Here is a 21,701-nt window from a genome sequence, read left to right as displayed (position 1 = left end):
GGTGACGGACTTGATGTAAAAAAAAGTGGCACCCGGTTGGATTAGTTCATCTTGCATTGGACAGGACCGGATAACAAGCTTTGGGCTCGTCCAGCGGTGACTGGCAAGTCGCTCTGCAACATTGGTGCCACGCTTGGTTGCACATGGCCATTACATTTGCTCACTTTTCACATTGTTCACAACTTCAAGTTCTCTTTTTTTGCTCATTGCCTTCATCTTTCCACATCAATCATTCTTATCTTTGACACTTTGTCCCCAAATATGTATTTCATTATTTTACCCACTGATCTATAGCACAAAAAACTGAATATGCTGTTTAAAGCAGAAATATGAAGTAGATATAGATATACTATGACTATCAAGGTCTTATATACAATTAGGTTGGGTTTCAGCACCTGCCAAGCATAAATAATGTTTAAAATGATATAAATTATAAGCAAATCAACAGCGGTATTTACTAAAGTGTTAACTTTTGATAATCAGCACATACTTAGTGGTCACTGTGTATTAGATACAACTATAATGCAAGACCCAATTAAAATTTAAAAAAAAACTACATGAGGTTTCTCAAAGACAAAAAATTCCAACTAATTAACCAAGTTATTGTTGTAGCAATTATTCTCTTATTTAGATTTTTTAAGCCTGCATATCCTTCCAAAATAGATGAAAAGTGGAGTAGTGCTCCAAAACACTGTTTGCAAACAATTGCTAGGTTAATTGGGAACAAGTGAATGTCTTGTTTGTGTGTGTACAGTAAAAGGAGAATTCCGGAGGGGCTCAGTTGTTCACAAGCAAAATTACGGAAGGTTTACCACTTTAACAACTCCATGTTTAAAAAGAGTTTAAAATATTTCTCAGCCTACAATTGCAAAGAATGTAGAAATGCCATCATCAATAGTCCAAATCTGAATCTTTATACATAAGCAGCTAGGCTTAATATATATTTTGTATGCCCCCAACCTTCAATCCCACAGGCATTAACTGGTATCATGGGCTCATGAACACTTTGAAAAACATTTTTCTGTAAAGACAGTTATTTGCTTTCTCTTGAAGTGCAAGTTACAACTTTAGAAAGCAAACTGCAAGCTGTATATGAACAACAAATACTTCTCTGGATACAGTTCAATAACAGACTGAGGTAAAGTGGAAAACTATACTGTGATTTGTCAAATTATTAAGGAGGATAGGAACAACTATGACTTGACAATATTAATAGTTGTCTTTTAAAAATCAGGGACATTGTGTTCTCTGGCCCAAATAGGAAAAGACCACCCAGATTGTGATGATCCACTCAAAGTTCAAAAGCCAGTTTCTATGATGGTCTATGAGTGTGTTATTTGGCAATAGTATGGGTAATTTTTACATATGAATCTGAGGGCTTCAAAAGTACTTGCATCTTTGAGAGCAACATAAAAGCAAGCACTTCTACATTGAATTCTTGCATAATAACACCAAGTCCGACTCTGCACAAACAAATACAACAACACAAAGCAAATGGAAGAAAATATGGGATTTAATTCCTACTAGACAGCTTTACCAATTTCAAATGGTGGTTTATTCAATTGAACAGCAGTTTAAGTGATTTTCAAATCATTCTAATCTATTTTTTTCCACACAAAGACTCACATTCATTGGCAATGGGGCGTTGTATATTCAGTAACCATGACCCCAGGTAAAGTTTTATCACTCATTTTCAAACTTTTTCCCTACATGCTTTTATACACACATCCTTTGTGTCAGTTCCCCAAGCAATGAGAAGACAGAGTTATTATAAGACCAATGAGAACTCACTTGAAAGAATAAATGATCACCACCTCGATAGCAGTTCAAGTCTGAAGTAGCTGAATACAACGTTTTCAATGGACTTTCAATACACTACATACAGAAATGTAGACTAAATTGGCACAACTTTTAATGTCTGGCACGCTGAAGGTTTTTACTACACCTGATGACCGAAAAAATAAAACATAAAGACAAATGCAACTTTGTTGCCATCAGCTGGTTCCTACATGCAGTGCAACAACACCTGTGCAACAACACCTGGACACCAACAGGTGTACTCCCTCCCTCCAATGAGTACATTTATCTTCATAAGTCATGGTTTAGTTATTTTAAAAGTGGGTTGGGGTGATTGTAAAACCTTGATACGTACACACACACTCAACCAGGAACTCACACACACACAGTACTATTAGTCAGAGGCGGCACATTGTTCTTGTAAAGATCGATGACGTGCCAAACGAGGGGCTGTAACAAATGCCTGTGAATTGCAGCGCCACTTTCTACAAGAAGACGTAAACAAGTAGGAAGGAGACCAGATGATACACAACCACAGTGTTCCTTTTACTTCGCCTACGCCATTGAGGCGTTTCTAGGGACAAAGAAAAGGGGGGAAGCTGTGGCTGTCAAAGGCACTAATTCCCCAAGCAGGTAGTGCCTGTCTATTTTTAGCTTCTTATATCACTAGGAGGGGATAAGGAAGACAAAATAAAGAGGAAAAGGTGAGGAAAGGCATGGATGGGGTCGTTGGTTTGTGGAATTAATGATCATGGAAATTCATCACTTTGGGATAATCATTCAGAATCATCAGTAATATAATATTAGTTAAAATTTTACAAAAACAAATTCAACTGACCTTTTCAGTAAATATGCTCTGATGTTTTTCCACTTATAAAAATGCCAAATAGGTAAATAAGTAGGTTTGCTTGATATTTCAACTTTGTTTGACATAATAATTGAATTGAATTGATGCTTTTATTGCCATTATTCTACTAGAATGAGTTTTAAAGCTTTCCCCACAAAGTGCATAAGACACAACAATAAAGAAACACATAAATCAATGAACAGGTAAATAAATAAGTAGTCCAAGTAAGACAGCAGAGCGACAGACAATTACACAATTATTGATGACACTATTGTCAAGATGAAGAATATTTCTATAGAAGACATGGGTTGTATAATGAATACACCGTGAGAAAAAAAAAACAGCACAGAAGCAACGCGGCCACCAACGTGAGTAATGAAAGCGAAATGGGGGCAAGTAGCATAGCATGTAATGTCGTATCTGCATTCAATCTCACTTCTTGTTAAAGCTTGCGGGCCGGACTTCCAGCTGGAAATGTTCTATTGAGCTTTGGGCCCATTTCCTATAATCTGCGTTTATTAAAGGCAGAACCGCTGGGCTTTAATTCACATGCTGTGCCACAGAACACGGTAGGTCCTTGTAAAAGACGAGAACGTGAGAAGAGGGGGGAAATGAAGCCGTGAGCTAGAAACGGCCCAAGCAATTGTCCCCCCGCCCCCGTCATTATGATCATCTTGATTCATTATGCTCCTCATTATTGGCTTCTAAAGCTACAGATGAAAAGGCATTTGAGACGCTCTATTCCACATGTGGGAGTCGTCCAGTGCGGTGGCGACGTATTTTAATGATGTGGAAAGTGGCGGTCATGAGTGATGGTGGACAAACAGCAACAAACCAAATGGGAACCAGGAACGTGATGTATGGCTTTGATATTCTGCAGTGATAAAATGCAACACATTTGAGGTGTACCATAACCCGTCGGGGAAGTGAATCACGTCTTTTCTATCAGGGAAAATGTGTCTTGTTAATTCATCTTTTGGAATTTCACAGCTGAATATGGTGGAACGCCATGTCTAATTCGCCACTCATTACATTCATGAGTAGTGGTTTCTCACTAAATTTAGATATTGAACAAATTGTTCTCAATTACTATATGCTCACAATGGGATTGTCTTACTATCTGCTTCATTACTTTAACATGATCATTTCAACACAAACGGAATGCTATCACTAAATCCTACCTTACACAAAAAAACACAGAGACTACAGATAAATGTTTAACTTGACAGCATTAAAACATGAATAAACATATATACATATTAGGCTTTATCTTCCTAGTTATAGCTTGAACTATGACAGCTTTAATTTAAAAGCTTTTACAGGAATTGTATTTTTTTTATTTCACTATTGAAACGAGCAAATTTTCCAACATTGGAAAAAATGAAAGACCTACAGGTTGCCATTAGTTGGCAATGGTTCTACCATATGATGTTTTGCGATAATAAATAACATGCAATGAACTATTTCATGCCATGACGTATGGATATGTGGTCACAAGAAGGCAAAAACACCCATTTACTACCATAGATAATGTTTTGCATTTAATTGTCATCCATTTGAAGCCTCCTACTGCTTTTTATTCATCATAATCATGTGTCCAATCCAAGTAAGGTAATTGCCAGGCACGCATTGACAAACAAACAAGTACTACATTCCATAAAGTGTTTTATGGACAGTTTTAAATCTTTAGTGAATTCGCCATTGAATATTTTTGGAATGTAGATTGAAGCCAGAGAAAAGCCATACAAGAATGGTCACAACTCCACACAGATGGATCCAAGGCGCTCTTGAAACAAAGATTTTACTGTGACGCAGACAATGCAAACCACTATCTCACTGTCCTGCCAAAACTCTTTCTCGAATAAAAATCAATAAAAGTGCATCAAAGAAATGATTCTGATGAGATCAACATGACGTTAAAAAGACCTCCCTGCTTCTTGGTGAGGGGACATCCCTCCTTTTAACAAAATGCACAAATCCTAGGAGCCAGCTTGAGCCTCAAAAATGTACCAAAAACATTAAGACAATCATGTTATTGTGTGTATGTGTGTGTGTTTATGGGGTGGTTGCGGCTGCTGGATCACAGTGAGAAGGAAAGGTCACCCCGCAAAAAAAAGGAACGAAACAATGTTAAAATTGCACCGTTAAAAGATCAACTTCTTATGTGTTTGCTTGTACTGACTTAGCAATTTCTCTAACAAGGCATTTGGCGTTGGGGGCAGACGACGCTGGGATCGGCGCTTGCTACAGCAATCAGCCAGACTGTCTTGCGCTCTAATTGTTTCCACATTTGTGTGGGAGGTCAGAGCCCCGCAGTGCTGATCCTTGCCAAGTTTATAAACAGAGCAGTGTTTCCAGATGGCCACTGGCTCCAGACTGGCTAGCAGGTTGATTGGGACCAGAATAATAACAGGTGGAGAGCAGACAATGAATTCCTTGACACTTTAAGAAAAAAAAATACAAAAAAACCTCACACACATACATGCACACTTTCAACACAGCAAGCAAAAGAGACTCCTGACGCCACACGGGCGGATTGAACTGCGGCGACAATGTGCATCTGAGAGAAAAAGTGCAGGAAGATTTCAAGCACATTCTCAAAGCTCACGCCTGTCTTCAAGCGAGCAACTCGCAGTCGAGCGCTTTGAGAAAGGTTTGAAGATTCCTTACACAGCATGATAATGATGTTATCAACTCAATTATAAACATTTACCTAATATGTTTACTTCAGTGCATTTGTATTCATTGACTGCAACAGACGTTCAAAGCATTCTGAGTTGGATGGCTATGAGTGGGGGCGGCCCGGGGAGTTTGCCTCACAGTTCTAGGGTCCTGGGTTCGATCCCAGGTTGGTCCTTCTGTGTGGAGTTTGTATGTTCCCCTCGGATTTTCTTTAGGTACCCTCCCACATTCCAAAAACATGCATGGTAGGGCCCCACCTCATGCCCAATAGGCTCCGGCACCCCGCGCAACCCTTGCCAGGATAATTAATTCAGAAAATGCAGCCCTCCAAGTCCAATTGGATTGGATGCCTGATGCTGGCATTGGCAGCCAATAGGTTAATGCACCATAATGCATGTTTTGAGAATGAGGAAGAAAGTCAGAGTACAAACAAATACTGGGAGTGGAAATGCAGTAATGTAAAAACTGCATGAAGAATTTGAGAATTTGATTGTTAACATGCTAACCACTGGGCCACTCATTTTGATTGGAAGTGAGTTAATAGGCTTACATAAACCATTAAAAAGGTTTTTACAATCTTTGTATTTACAGGTCTAAACTTTGCCTTCTTTGGTCTGTACATGGTAACATGGTAAAATACTTGAGAAATTGCAGAGATGTGATGTTAAAAGGTGTGCAATATCAGAACTGGTGCTACCACTGTGAGGTAACTTTTTCCACGTATAAAAAACCCCACCACGGTTCGCTTGAACTCAAGACCGGCTGCCCCAAACCAGAGTTTGCAGGCCTGTATTCAAACCAGTTCAAAAGATGTGCCAACAAACTTTTTGGATTTAGTCTGGACCAACCAGCCCAATGTAAACATGTTATGTATTTTTCTGTCTTTATTTTACTGACTGATCAAGGAAACTCTAACTAAGGAAACTAAGTGCAATATATTGTCAAGTATCAGGTTAGAGTATTTGCAGTTGGCTTCTGCTTTTTCTGCTGACGCCTGACATCTGACAAAGTCTTTTTCCTGCACTTGTTCTCCTCAAAAGGCCTTTTCCTCTTTTTTGGACTGTGGGTTGAAGCTGAAATTAGGCTAATGACGTCAGCTATCCGTTGCAAAATAAAAGCAGATTACAAAATCTGCAAAAAGCTCATTGGCAGGAAGCCGAGCCCCCTTCCTTTCAAGCTCCTGGGTGCGCGTGATTATTTTCTATCTGCTTTTATTAGCATTGTTTTCATGGCCTTCAACGTGAAATCCAACTGTACCCGGGAGGCACAAAAAAAAAAAGGAATCCCCGGGAAATGAACAAAAAATAAACGTGTCAAAAGCAATGTGTTAACAAGTTAAATCTTTACTGGCTTTGGACTTGGGAGTGAACATTTAGTCTGTTCCAGAGATTCATTGTGACAGATACTCACACTAGAGCGTAGAGAAAGGTTCTCACCGCTATCACATCATTAAGTGCAGCATGTCTCTTAATGCCTCTCTCAAGTTTTTGTTTACACTATTCAGTCTTTCCAAAGGCTCTGAGATTTGGCTTGTGAAAAGCTGGGTGGGAGGAGGGACAGCTTTTAGAACTCGAGGAAGGCAGTCAGAGAAAATGGTTCGGGTTGGGGGGAGCAGCCTTTCATCGGCTTCGCTCCACTGCACTGTTTTTCAGTCAGTGTGCTCAGCACCAGATGTGCGGCGGCTCCAGAGTGGCTGCCGTGTACAGTAAACGGCCATCGGAGGGCTCGTCAAGCTGTGGGGTAGAAGCGCCTTGGTGTCGTCAGTCTCGGCCGCTAGAATAGCAACGGAAATTTGTACTGCAGAGATCTCATGACGCCCCCGGGAGAAGGGGGTTTCAGAGGAGAATACGTGAGGGAGTGAGATTGATGAGCGATGAGGGGCTGGAGGCTGTTAATACACTGAAAATAATTTTTTAAAGTTGAATAATGAGAATGTTTAACAATGGGGATAATGAAGACATCAAGTCAAGGATGAACTGTTAAGTCATTGGCTGACAATGACAGTAATAGACATCTTGTTCATTAAATTGATTAGTTAAATGGCCAAAATTCTTCAAAAAGAGCAAGGAAAATTGACTTTTGTTTTTTTTCAGGGGACTTCTATTTTGAGCAGCTTACGTAAAAGAATTGAAACAAACATCAGTCATTTTCTGTCTCAGTGACTCAAAGGGCAAAGACAAAAAAATGACTGTATCATATTTGTCTTTGCCCTTTACTTTGTGTGCAAAAAGTACTTCCTGGTTGAGAAATTGGAATTGTTATATCGGGTGGCTCTTCTATTTGCATTCTGAGATGAGGGAGTCCTTGGACCCAAAAAGAGAAATTCAACTATAATACAAACATTGAAAAATACAGCATTTTTTTTAAAATGCCATACTTTAGTTTGTTTGTCCTTAAATTCTTTAGAAAACTAGCCAAGACAAACCTCAATCTTCCATTTGCATTGTTACTTTTTTTTAATAATAACTCATCATAGTTACTAAAATGGCAGAACCTTTATTTGCTCAAGGTCACTATCTCTCAGTGCTCTTACTTACTCATATCTGCCAAAACACACTTCAATAATTCTTCTTTTTTACACACCCTATATGGACTTTACATTTTTCCTCACAGAACAAAAGTTATTAAAGATATTATTCTTCGATAAAAATAGGGAAGACAGTCACAGTCCTCCAATGAGCCGCAAACAAAATCCCCTACTTCAAACACGCATAAATGAAACAAAAAGGGCATAATTTAAGGCTCCCTGTCTGCCCGAATGCACACAACCCCATGCAGGCTTATTAGTAATAATACACCAGTTATGTAAATATAAGTGGTGTGAGTCATGGTGAAGATGGAGAACCCAGACTCTGGAGTGTCATCAGGGCAGACAGCGAGCCTTCCCCCCCAGCCCCCCTAAAGCCACATTCCATCTCTTATGTTTTCCCAGGCTCCGAGCTCAAGGATGCTGCCGGCCAAGGGGCCACGACTGCTGCATTGGCGAGCAGCTGATGCCTTGCAGAGCATAGGCCTAATGTAATCGCTCATGTTTTATCACTGTCCTTCCGAGCCTTTCCTCCCATTAGATATTAAAGGTCACTGGTGTTTTTGTGGCATTGGAGAGTTGCAAGCCTGAGAAAGCTTATGAAAGGAACAACTGCGTAGTAGAGAGGGCAAGAATTTATATCCTCAATAATAATGATGGTCAGTCATGTTTCTACTGTTTGCAGCAATGCTGGCATTGAAAATGAAAATCTCAATAAGTATCATCATGTATTCATTTGTCATCTGTACCACGCTTTGCTGGAGCCTATCCAGTCTGTCAGTCAGCCATAGGGCATATAGAGAGAAAGACCACCATACGCACACCCAATCATAATACCACCGAGCAAGAATCGATCCCACACTTGCCCTCAACGAAGTGAAGCGAGTGAACCCTTACACCATCAGTTGGCTGGTTCCATGAATAAAATAAGTGAATACAGATGGCCAGAACAATCATGGGGGCAACTACAACAGGAATCAGTCAATAAGATCAATTTTAGTTCATTTTTTTCATTAACAATCTGAGAAAATTGCATTAAAAAATATCATGTGTTGCTGGAGAGCTCAGCAATATAATTTGATACATATTTACAATTACAATGTCAAATATGTGATGTTTTTGTGTCGAGTTTACACGTTCTCCTCAGGGCTTGTGTGGGTTTTTTTCTAGGTGCTCCGTTTTCTTCCACATCCGAAACACTGGTTGGACAATCGGAATTATGTGTGAATGGGAGCGTGATTGGTTGTGCATTTACTTGTGACCTGCGATTGGTCGCCCACCCATTTAGGATGTCACCCGCCTGTTACCCATAGTTGGCTAGAATAGGCTCCAGCACCACCCACGACCCTTGTGAGGATAAGCGGTATGAGTAATGAACAAAGGACTATTGAGTCAATGTTTTATCGGCAAGTTGAATATTTTTTCGATTATTATTTAATATATTATGAGATAAACAGCACCTTCAACTCCAGTAGCTCGCTTCATATGAGGGGTAAGGAACCTATGGCTTGGGAGCCATATATGGCTCTTTTGATGGGTGTATATGGCGCTCCACCTTTTTAAATCATATTTTTTCTCCATTAGACTCTTCTGCATGCATTCTTTCATTGATACTCGTTGATTAGCAACAGTCAAATAATGTTCACAAAAGAATTCAGACTATTTATTACTTTCAAAGTGGTGAAATGAATAATAAATGCTCACATTTTCATGTATTTTTACTTTTAAATTCGGAGTATGGCTCTCAAAGAATAATGTTTGAAAATATGAATTGTTTATGTCTCTATTTGTCAAAAAAGGTTCCCAACCCCTGCTCGATATGGTAGAGCAGTGTTTCTGACACCCATTGCACAAACCACTGCTGGTTGCAGCCTGTGGGCAAGTGTCTTACTGCTTTGATTGACAGCTCACAGGAATAGATGTGCTGAATCGGCAATTGTTAAGCAGTATGAGCAGAGAAAAATAAGACAGCCAATGACCAGAACCTTAAAATGCATTAACATCTGTCATTATTATTATTTTTTTGGTCCCATTTTTGCTTTCAGTGGAAAAGCTAAGTCATTTGTTCTCAAGTCCCACAAGTCAGCAGTAGTGACTTTAATGGCTGGGATTTTGTTGTGATAGAAATATTATAATGGAGGAAGTTGCTTTTTTATTGTGGCTCTTTTTCCAGTTACCTCATTCATTTTAAAACTGGTCTTTTTAAGCAATCCTGGTCTTTTTTTTTATAGCAACTGAGTGGATGGGCAACTTTTTGTGTACTTAACTTCAGTATATATTCAGGACAGCTGAGTCCTAATGTTATTCATATGCAAAGCATTTTATTATTAGGATTATTTTAACATACATTTTGACAGTTTTGATTTAAATTCTGAGAGTTCTATTGGATTGGATGTCTAATGCAATGAATGGAAGTGAATGAGTAAACAGATACCCCAAATAAATTATTGTTGATTGTCTTAAAATGAATCAGACTCTTTTGGTTACTGTTTGAAATTAAAAGAATATAATTATATTCCACTTTATACAACATACATCAACATAAAGTAAAATAAAGCTGTACTTTCTACCCTTGTATGGTTAATTTACAAGCATGCAGAGGAAAGAAAGATTCCAACTTTTGTTACCATGACAACCAGAGGCATAGCCTTTGATTTGTGATTAGATGGGCTTCTATGTGCGCTCATCTTCTACAAGGTACATCCAGAGAAACATACTTTCAAATGAGCAATCAAGTAAGTGTCTTCAATTCCAGAAGTCACACTTTTTGAGGAGGTAAATTCAGCAGTAGTTAGTAAGCCACACACTTAATAATTCTATGCTCTTTGAGTTTGTCTCTACAGAGTGTGAAAATTGCATAAGTATCCTTTAATAATTTGAAGCGGCACAGCCAGTACATGCTTTACGGTTGTGACGAAACAAAAAGCAATGACCTGAGAAAAGTTATCCATAAACCTGGTTATCCAAGGCAGTCTACGGTGTTTTAAGACGAAAAATGTTTTCAATATACAGCATCTAAAATCTAAAGTAGAAACAAATTGGAGCCAAAATGTATCACTCAGAGGAAAGTAGATAAATATACAAGAGAGGAAGCTTTTCATCCACATATACAGTAAATGTTTTGTTTTTTCTGCATGATAAAAATATATAAATATAGATATAGATAGAGCTATATAGATGGATATATGTATAGATAGGTATATAGATAGAGATAGAGATAAATATTGATAGAGATATATGTAAATATTGATAGATATATAGATATGTAAATATTGATAGATATATAGATATGTAAATATTGATAGATATATAGATATGTAAATATTGATAGATATATAGATATGTAAATATTGATAGATATATAGATATGTAAATATTGATAGATATATAGATATGAAAATATTGATAGATATATAGATATGTAAATATTGATAGATATGTAAATATTGATAGATATATAAATATTGAAAGATATATGGATAAAAAGATATGGGGATATACACGTATATGTAAAAGCTGCTGTTGCCCTTCACGGTTACATCGAAACCTTTACCTCCTCCAAAGGCAAAAGCAGTGTGTGACCTCCAGTTTCCTTTGGGATCCCCCAGCATTCAACCCCCGGGCCTCCCCTTACTCTCTCAGTAACGAGGCAAGGCGTCAGAGGCCTGATTATTTGCACTGACCCGGGTCTGGCTCCTCGGGGCGGACGGCCTGGGCACAGTTGAACTGGATCCCATTGACTTAGGGCAAAGCAGGAGGAGGGGGAGCAGCGGGGTTTGGCGTAGCCCCCGGCTCCACTGAGTCGGACCTCCTCGGCAGGTTGATGAATGTCCAGGACTTCATGATCTTGCCACCCAAGCCAGTGGAGTCGGGCTACAATGACTTACAGTCTTCGCATGACCACTGCTGCACTCCCCCTCTACCACAAGCCTTAAACTTCCAGCCGTGGTCTTCCACAGCTCAAACGGACTTCCCTTCTCTGCCTCCTCAAACACTGGAGGTCTATCCTCCCTCCACGCGATTGCATTCATTCCCGCCACACACACACACACTTGCTGGTACACATCCACACCACACTTTTGACATACAGGACACCTGACTGTCGGTTATGTAAGAAAAGCAAGCAACACTTGAATATTTTGTCTTAGCGAAGGTGGTTGACGGCTGCCACTAACCCACTTTAAATAATTCTCCATGTGAGGCCCATTTGATGGGCTCGGAGCAGCAAAACAGGTGAAAATGTACTTCGGGGATCGTTAAACCACAACAAGGCAGAGGCAGAAAAATTGGATTTTAAGTCAGTCATGTGGAATTTAATTATTTGCGCGATCAAATCAACAAGGCTAAGTTTTCATTTGGCGATTACTTCGATCTGCTGCCTCATTGAGCTGTCATATCAATCAGAATCTGAGGAGGTTCTATTAAAAAGAGGGTATTAACTGGCTAATGCCATGCGATTAGAATAGCACACATTCATTATTTTGGCGATACAACATCCTCCGGCAAGTGTGGCTGGCTACATTTGTTACGATTTGGATGATGCACAGTTTCAAAACATCTTTCCATCTCAGTGCCTCTTTTCCTCTTACTTCCACCTGACTTAAAGTAACATTTTTGGACCGATAAACTCACAGGAATGAACAGAAGTGTCATCACAACCCTATCGCCATGCCTGAGTGCTTATGATATGTATTTAAAAACAATTGCTACACACCAAATCATCACTTGATCATACAAGTAATGTACTACAATTAAGTTGCCGTTTTGAGTGAGATGAGGCGAATTCAGATTGAATTTTACGCTGCTGAGACAATTTAGTAACAGCACATAAATTACATTTTCCGGCCTGCTTTAAAATATCGATTAACGCCATCATTAGAGATTCAGGAAAGGTATGGTTTCCTGCTAGAAAATGGAGCAACAGATTAATTTTCTGAATAAAATGGTCTTGATTAATCACAAATACATACTGATAAAAAGAAAGCTCACTGATGCCACACTATGACCCTGAGACAACTGTCAAGTTAAGTCTAGAGTGGTGTCAAAGCTAATATAAAAATGTCCAAAATTGATGTATTGAGTGACCAGTTCAAGTCAGTCTATATGAAAAATATACACTCTCGTTTTGGCAATCTGCTTCTTTTGTGATAGAAAAAAGTCATATAAAAATGTAGTTTTGGCAAGTAAATGGAATCTAACAAAAACAGAAAAAAATCCCATTATATTATGTAATTAAACAATAATGATATTGTGATCACAAAAAAATAAATGTAATTGAGTTAGCATTTCTAAACCTCTCCTGTTAACTGCTTAGTCTGCATTTTGTATTTTACTTAAGAGTGCGAATATACATTTCTTCTGAGATGAATGGTAATTATCCTGTATTTCCTCAAGGCATTGGTGATCTGGTGCTTGGGTTCATTGAAACCACCATCCAGTAAATTAGCACTGCAGTATTTTGGTCCATAAGGAAATGTTGTCATGTTATATTACAAAGTCAGTACACTTTCTTTCTTCCCAAGTGACTTTGCCAGGTTATACGCCATTGTAAAATGACAATTGATGACGTAGCAGTAGGGAGAAGGCAAATTAGCATTGAAGTAATAAAGGTGACAAGCAGGAGCGTCAAAAGGAGGCTTTTAAATGTTTTTTTTTTGAAAGGCAACAGTGTCCAAGCACGCTTCATCCGTGTGTTCCCTTTAAAGCACATGTGACTTCCGTTGAAGCCCCCCTGCCAGCACAGAAGACATTCCTGACAAACAGCGCGAGAAGGGGGAGGCTTTGAATGGCGGTCTTGTTCCGGGTCAGCCTCGTCGGCAGCGACGGGTAATTCAGAGGGTGGGTTTGGTGGCGCCCCACTGTGTCGGCCCGTGACCTGGCCTGGGATCAGCGCTCCCAAGTGACAAATAAAAAAAACAGCGGGGGGAGACACCTCGGGCTCCACCACGATTATTTCAAACACCGTGTCCAATCGTGACGCCTCTGTTACCCATTCATACATTTAAAGTCAGCTAATTGGGAAATAAATACCAACAAAGGGCTCCTTGAGTCCACTTTTTTCTTTTGTTGGCGCCACAGAACATCAGCTTCATCATACCACATGGTAATCCATTATAACTCATCCTAAAGCATTTTCCACTAATGGTCAGCGGCGCTTAGCGAGATGGAAATTCCAGACGGTCGCCATACTTATCTGCGATGGCTGAAGCCAGATATTAAAACTGTGCATAAATCCTAACAAAGCCTTACTGGTATTTGCAAAAAAAGGCATGTTGACGACCCTACAAAGCTTCTGGAAAAATATACTATGTAGTTGCAATGTTCAGTGTATGATTTAAAACTAAAATGATTACACTATCTTTCCTGTAAAACATAGTAGATGCTCTGCTATTTTCTCTGGACACTTTACGACGTATTTAGCAAAAAATGTCTACAGACTCCTGAATTGTCAGGACTGTCAAGTGATTTGAGCGAAAAATTCTGCTGTTGATCACAGATGCACATCAAATAATAAAAAATAATGGCCCAAAACCAAACATTAAAAGCACATACAAATCTACCAGAGCGAAATATTGGACTAACAAACTCAGATAGATCTTCTAAGTCCTATCAAACATGTGTAGAAGGTTCTAAAACATGCTGTTAATCAACATTTCTCTTAACAGGAAATGAAGTAGCTTGTTGCCACATGCCTGCAGCTTTAAAAGACATTTTTTTAAGGAGAACTGTGATGCTATGGAGCCTTGCTGTAATCTTCTACTGGTAATTAACAATGAATGGCCCTGTCAGCCACAAATGCTGTATAAATAATTTCATCCTTTTTAAAAACCCTGCTTAGTTCTTACAAGGAAAAAAAACATTCTGAAAGGATTCTGTCAGTCAGTTCGCTTGTATTTGCATGATCTTACAAAAAAGTAGGTTAGTATAGTCAAACTGAAATGATGTCAGACCAAAATTGAAGCATGATGCTTAGATGAGAGGTCATAAATGACAATGATAGATGATCAATTTTTAATTGGTAGGGCAAGCAACATAGAACCAGATAGTTTAAATGTGGAACTGTCCTGCTCATTTATTGACACATAGATCTTGGACACTAGAAATCTGCGTCATCACAATGAGCATCATTTTGGTGCCTAAAAAACATCCCCAACCCCTGTAGCATATGATTTCAGTAATATAGATAGCCCTCCCATTTAAAATGGATGATACGTACCGTTCAATGCTATGAAAAAGAGAATCAACTATTTAAACAAATCCTTTTCAACCAATCCAATGAAACACACTAAAAGAGAAGATTTTTAAAGTTCAAAAGCTTTGAAAGTTTTTTCCCCCATTTGTCAATATTCTTCCATTTTGAATTTGATACCTGCTCTAAATAAGCCGAGGCCAGAACATTCCAAATCCACACATGGAAAGCCGCAACCCACCAGGGATTGAACCCTCGATCTCTGAATGCACAACAACAACAACCAAAGAATTCCACCAATAAAGCTTCACACATCATTTCTCAAATTCTTATCAAGTGTTACTAAAAAGAGGTGATCTACAAAAGTTAACAGCTGTAAAGCCCAGCTGATTATAACTGCTACAATCTAATTGTCACTAAACAACATAAACTTTTGGAGCGTCAGTGGCAGGACGTAATAAATGACTGTGGGTCGCCGGTTTAAAAGGTTGGGTGCGTCTTGTTGAGAGTGCTAACATAAAGCACATGTTCAAGTGCTGTCCTCGAAATGAATGAGTCTTTTGGGAAGGCAAAGACCGTCTCTAGGGACATTCCACCGCCGCCGCCGCCGGCCGCGATTGAAACAACACGGCCAAGATAAAGCGTTAGGATCTTGGTGGAATAAAGGCTCAGCGCCAGAGGAGGACTCTGGCGCTGAGCTCATCCTGCAAAAGGAAAACAGCAAGCTTTACAAGTGATGGACGTGCGTGATGACTGTGGCGCCAGGCAACCTCGCTCTGCTTGCGGGCTGCATGGGAAATGGAGAGCATTAAACGGCCGGCGTACTTGCGTTTGTGCTGATGTCACCAAAGTGCTGGCGAGGGCCTTTTTTTTTCCAAATTGTTCTATTTATTTTCCTCTACTGAGAGTGACGGGAGGAGGAGACCAAAATGAATATACAAGACACTATGAGGGTTCTGTTCCTTTTAACAGACATCATATCTAAGCAACTTATAGCTATTTCCCACCTTTAAACAAAGTAACTTCTGTATTAATGTGAGGGTTGTATTTCTGAATACATCTACCTTTATCTCATAATACTGATTTATACATAAGGGAATGGTACACAATGTAACTTGGTTATTTATTGAGATGTCCTTGAACACTTTGCAGTGCATTGTCAATGGGTCTCAATTATTATTAAAATTGTTTCTATTATAAATTGACCCTAGGCCGTAGTTCAACTGCATTATTTCTTCACTCACAAAAAAAGCTTTTGCATTCCTATCTTGATGGTTGCAAAAACAAAGTTGAACTACAACGCTGAAGCCTACTTTTATTTTCCTATAATTTATGACTTTCTTTGGAATTGATTGGAGCAAATATCAAGAGATTGTACAGCTCACATCTCAGTAAGCACGCGAAACGGTCAAAGTGACACAGAACAGGACTTGTTGCAAAAACGCTGCATTCTCGCCAAAAATCGTCTGTGTACTTGCAACATTCCTGGTTATTTATATAGAAATGAGAGGAAAGGAAAGAGTGGAAGGTGGTAGTAAGAGTGTAGACTTCATGTCTCTACTCGGTGAGAACTATTAAATTACTGGTGGATGTTTTTAATTACTTCTCATAAATGTTGCAACACTAAACTAAAGCCTGTGTGTGTGCGTGAGGTAGAAAAGTGAGCATTCCTCTTGTTGGCGCAAGGCAGGGGAAGTGGCTCATGAAAAAACAAAAAAATAAAATCTATCAATGCGTCTTGCTGGGGCCTCTAATCCTGGAATACACTCAGGACTTGCTATTTATTTTTTTAATATGGCACGAAGCAGCCACAGAGTGTTACTTTAAGTATTTCATCATTAATAATAAATACAATTGTGTTATACTGAATATGATGACAGATGACTAACTTCAGACCACAATAATGTATTTAAATACACATACACGGAGGGTGTATATAGCAAAATATTCTTACGCAGAAACATTGAATCATCTTACTAAAAATAATCAGCTATGCATGTGTATGACACCAAGCTGTTGCGTTGGGTCGTCTTCTTACTTTTGTTCTTCTTAATTGCATTAAGCTTCCTGCCGGGACATGTATCCTCCCCTTTCGGTACCCGACGCCACCACCGCTGCCCACTAACGTGGCAGCTGAGAAGGGGGAAAGGATATGGGACAATACAAGGAAGGAAGAGGAGGGAATCCACAAAGAAAAAGACAGTGTTCCCCCTCAGGAGCCGTCTGTCATCCCTCCCTCTGGATCACTAAATTTGTCTTTCTTGCCACCTTGTTCACTTTTACACATCTTATCTCATTGGCTGCCGTTGGTGGCAAGGGACGTCCAATCCATTTGGAAACGTTAAAGCTGGCAGTAAATAGTGACTGCCACAGGCATTTTCAAGACTTAGACATCTGTCGCTACCAATAGCAGCCAATTAGTTGAAAAATAGAGTAGTTGATTTATCCAAACAGTCATACTATAAAGGGTGGCCCGGCGGATGAGTGGTTAGTGCGTTGGCTTCAAAGTAAGGACCTGGGGTTCAAATCCAGGTCGGTCCACCTGTGTGGAATTTGCATGTTCACCCCGGGCCTGTGTGGGTTTTCTCCGGGTACTCTGGTTTCCTCCCACATTCCAAAGGCATGCATGGTAGGCTGATTGGACACTCTAAATTGCCCTTAGGTATGAGTGTGAGCATGAATGGTTGTTTGTCTCCTTGTGCCCTGCGATTGGTTGGCCATCAATTCAGTATGTCCCCTGCCTCTGGCTCGAAGTCAGCTGGGAGAGGCTCCAGCACCCCCCATCACCCTTAGTCAGGATAAAGCAGTTCAGAAAATGGAGATTAGATGAAATCTCTGAGTGTGAATCGTAGGCAAGGGAAGAATGTGTTTTAATTTTTGTAGCAATTGATCAAGAAATAGCTTCACCTTTGCAACAGGATCAGAACAAAATGTTCAGAAAGAAATGGCCTCCAATTAATCAAAACAGTTAAAAATCTGATGGATTGTCAAGGAAGATCAGACATTAACAATGCGGCAAGCATTTTGCAAGGGATAATCGCACCTCTCACCGCAAAATTGTGTCAGTAGGCCGGTATCAGTTATCTTATCTAGTTTACAGGAGTCTGGGCTCTCTCTGAACAGTATTTACATGTGGCCATATAACTGCGGTTGAGGGGATGGGGCTGAGAACACAGCATGATGTAGCTGGTGTACCTAATAAGCCAAATGGATCGGTATTATTCTAAATAGCACTGTAGCAAACCCATGGGAGAAAGGCAAACAGATATCTTGTTTACGACATAGAATGACTTTTTCCATTAGCGTCCCGCACACTTAGACCTCTCCAAAGAGGACACATTTTCTAAACTGATGGATGGCACACTATCGTCAAGCCGTCTGGCCAAGAAGGAGATTTAAACACTCCGGATATGAAGTCAAACTGCAGAATGTGACCTGCCTTTTTTCACCACTTGGCCATGCTGACACATAATGGCCCTTTATTAAAAACCTCAAACCACAAAAGGAGGACTGCGACACTGATCATTGGCAGCGGTGGTGAGAGGAGAGACAAGAAAGTGCTGATCTATCAAAAAATACAACAGCGGCGGCGGCGGTGCTTGAATGAGCTCACCAGGCTGCCATGCCAGCGCGAGGCCGCAGGAGCCGTGGAAATATTTGGATGAGGCTACTCGCCTGTCTGCAGAACAAACCGGCGCGTCGTCTCCCGCGCTCGCCAAGACACATTTTCAAGTGGCCACGTGAAAAAAAAACGGAAAAAAACTGGCCGCTCAGCAGGAGGAAGCCACAACCGCAGCCCAACGCCGCACACTCATTTTCATTGGCCCTAGTTTGGCTTCTCTTTTGGTTCAAATTGAATGTTCTACTCAACAATAACAATGTTTCGATAACTGTTATTGATTTTGACACCTGGCATTATCTGTAAAATAAGCCTTTCGGGTCCTTTACAAAGATGAGTTAGCTTTTGTTACTTAACATTGGCAAATATTCCCTTTCAAGGCCAACTATGAGTAAGGGAAAAGTAAGCCATGATAAACTGCATTAGATGTTGTACCATAAGATTTATAGCTGCATTAATATTGTGCTTTGTGGAAACACGGGCAGTGCGCATTTACATTCTTGCGTTTAGCGGTGGCGCCCATTTTGCGGTCATTAAATTTGTCATGAAATGTATCCTCATAATGCAAACAAGACTGAGTGGGCCACAAATAACTCTTGCAGGCAAGATGTGGAAGAGATTACAGCAAGAAATCAGCAAGTGGAGGCTACAAAAAAATGTGTGGAAGGGAAGACTTTTGGGTCCACAATCATATCACAAGTCGCAGTATTCCAAAGTACAATAGTAGAGTAGTATTAGTGGGTATGTGGGAGGTAGGGAAAGGGTCCCTGTGAAAAGGAACTCATAAAAGTCCCATTTGTCGGTGAAGCATGAGCAAGTGAAGGCAGCTTTGGCGCACGTGTTGGCGGCGGCGCTAAATGAACTGTTAAGACAAATAATCAAGGACGGCACTGGCGCCAGTCGAACGAGGGAAGGGGCTCGGGGGGGTTCAGTGGCTCGCCTTAGCCGCAGATTCTACACGCCGACGAGCAGGTGGAAAATCCGCCGGCCGGCCATCGGGGGCTTTCACAGGACGGAAGTCCTTGCACAAAAGAACCCGAGCGCCTGACAAGAGGAAAGCGCCAACGCACTCCTCTGCTTTCCAGCTATTGTGCTATGGTGCATTTCTCTTTATAGATGTTTGGAAACTGTCTGACACCTCTTATGGCCGAAGGACGTCATTTCTATTGGCCCGTTGTTGACTGACACAACGACTCCTTAGTGGCCCGTTTGTGATCACGGCAGTTTACTGCGTTTTGCAAATACTACTTCTGGCATTACACATTAAACATGACTTGTCATCAAAAAGCCTATTCTTGGGTGAACACGTGACAAAGACGCAAAGGCAGTTAATCATTCTAGCCAGTTTTGTGCGTCCTGAACAACAACGTATGTTTATATACCTTATTTCTAAGACACACATTAATAAGACACAAAAGACACTGTAGACCTAGATAAGAAACTGGAGCCACACAGAGGAAGTGGTAGTGATGTTAGAGTTAATGACTCAAATTAGCCAATGTCTATCATTGATTTTTATTTCTGTTATCTATCTACAATTATTCAGTCATTCATTTTCTGAACCGCTTCATCCTCACAAGAGTCGTGGGGGGTGCTGGAGCCCATCCTAGCTGACTTTGGGTCAGAGGCGGGGGACAACACCCTGAATTGGTGGCCAACCAATCGCAGGGCACAAGGAGATGGACAACCATTCAAACTCATACCAAGGGGCAATTTAGAGTGTCCAATCAGACTACCATGCATGTTTTTGGAATGTGGGAGAAAAGCATAGTACCCAGAGAATACCCACGCATGACATGCAAACTCCACACAAGTGTACCGACATGGATTCGAACCCAGGAATTTACCTACAATTGTAACATTGTTATTATAACAATTGCTGTGATAACTCACTTACTCTTTAATGTTTTATTTTAATGTCAACGGACTCATATTTACGCTCATGGACAATTTCTACTTTTTGATGAGCCTGACAACCAAGTAAGATGTTACCACTGAAATTACAACTCTCCTAAGAGTGCGGACATATGCTTCCAATCTGGGTGTTTTTTGCCTATGATCATAAAAAGTGTTCATTGATCTAACTGTAAACACAGCACTTCAACACTCACCAGACACACAGTTTGCCAACATTACGCCATCCACTTGGATAATTACTTTCAGTAAACACTGCTATAAGCACATGTGCCACGATCACTCTTAATAATTCATGAGTATCTAAGTTTGCTCTATCGAGTAGTATACTCTGTTTTATTGGGTGCACGTTCTATTTAAACACATAGCTAAAGATGACTGCAAAGTAGCAGATAATTGCTTATAAAATGCATTATTTAAAAGTACAATAAAAATTCATCTGACTTTACTTTAACCATCAGCTTACATAAATATTGTTGAGGGCCAAAACGTTTCATCAAATCTCCAGTTACTAATATATATATTTTTTAAATTGAAAACACAATTGTCCATTTAGTGTTGTGTTGATGTTTTGACAACTTAGATGAATCTATCATTTAAAAAAAGGACTTGCTGACAATACATTGATAAACAGTCTCGATCAGAAGTTGTCATCGTTTTTTTTAATTTTTATTTTCACTGAGCTCAAACTAAATTTGAAACATTCTTTTAAAAGGGAGTTTGGGACTGGTTGCTAGGTAACAGAACGTTATTTTCATGAATGTTATTTTTCTTTATCCTTGATATCTGAGTTAGTGGCTTTGCTTGAGATAAAGACAAACGTCAACGCAACACACAATCATCGATATTGTCATGCTATGTTTTCATAAGGAAAATAAATGAAAAAATGGCACACTACAGCCCCAATTTTTCCAATTTACCTTTGCCCAGTACCCACCTAAAGGTATCTGCTTCATATCGAGGCACAAATTCCATATTAAAAGTGTCTCGAGACCATCTTTCTGACGTTCTAGCGGAAGCTACTTTGCACTGCCTGGCACTCGAACCCAACCAAGTTGAATAGGGCACATTCTTCAGTGTGTAAACAGAAATGCAAGAAAGAAAAGAAAGGCTTTTTACAGTATCA

The sequence above is a fragment of the Stigmatopora nigra genome, chromosome 9, assembly GCF_051989575.1.
Source record: "Stigmatopora nigra isolate UIUO_SnigA chromosome 9, RoL_Snig_1.1, whole genome shotgun sequence".
Taxonomy (NCBI): domain Eukaryota; kingdom Metazoa; phylum Chordata; class Actinopteri; order Syngnathiformes; family Syngnathidae; genus Stigmatopora; species Stigmatopora nigra.
Note: the sequence above shows the minus strand (reverse complement) of the source record.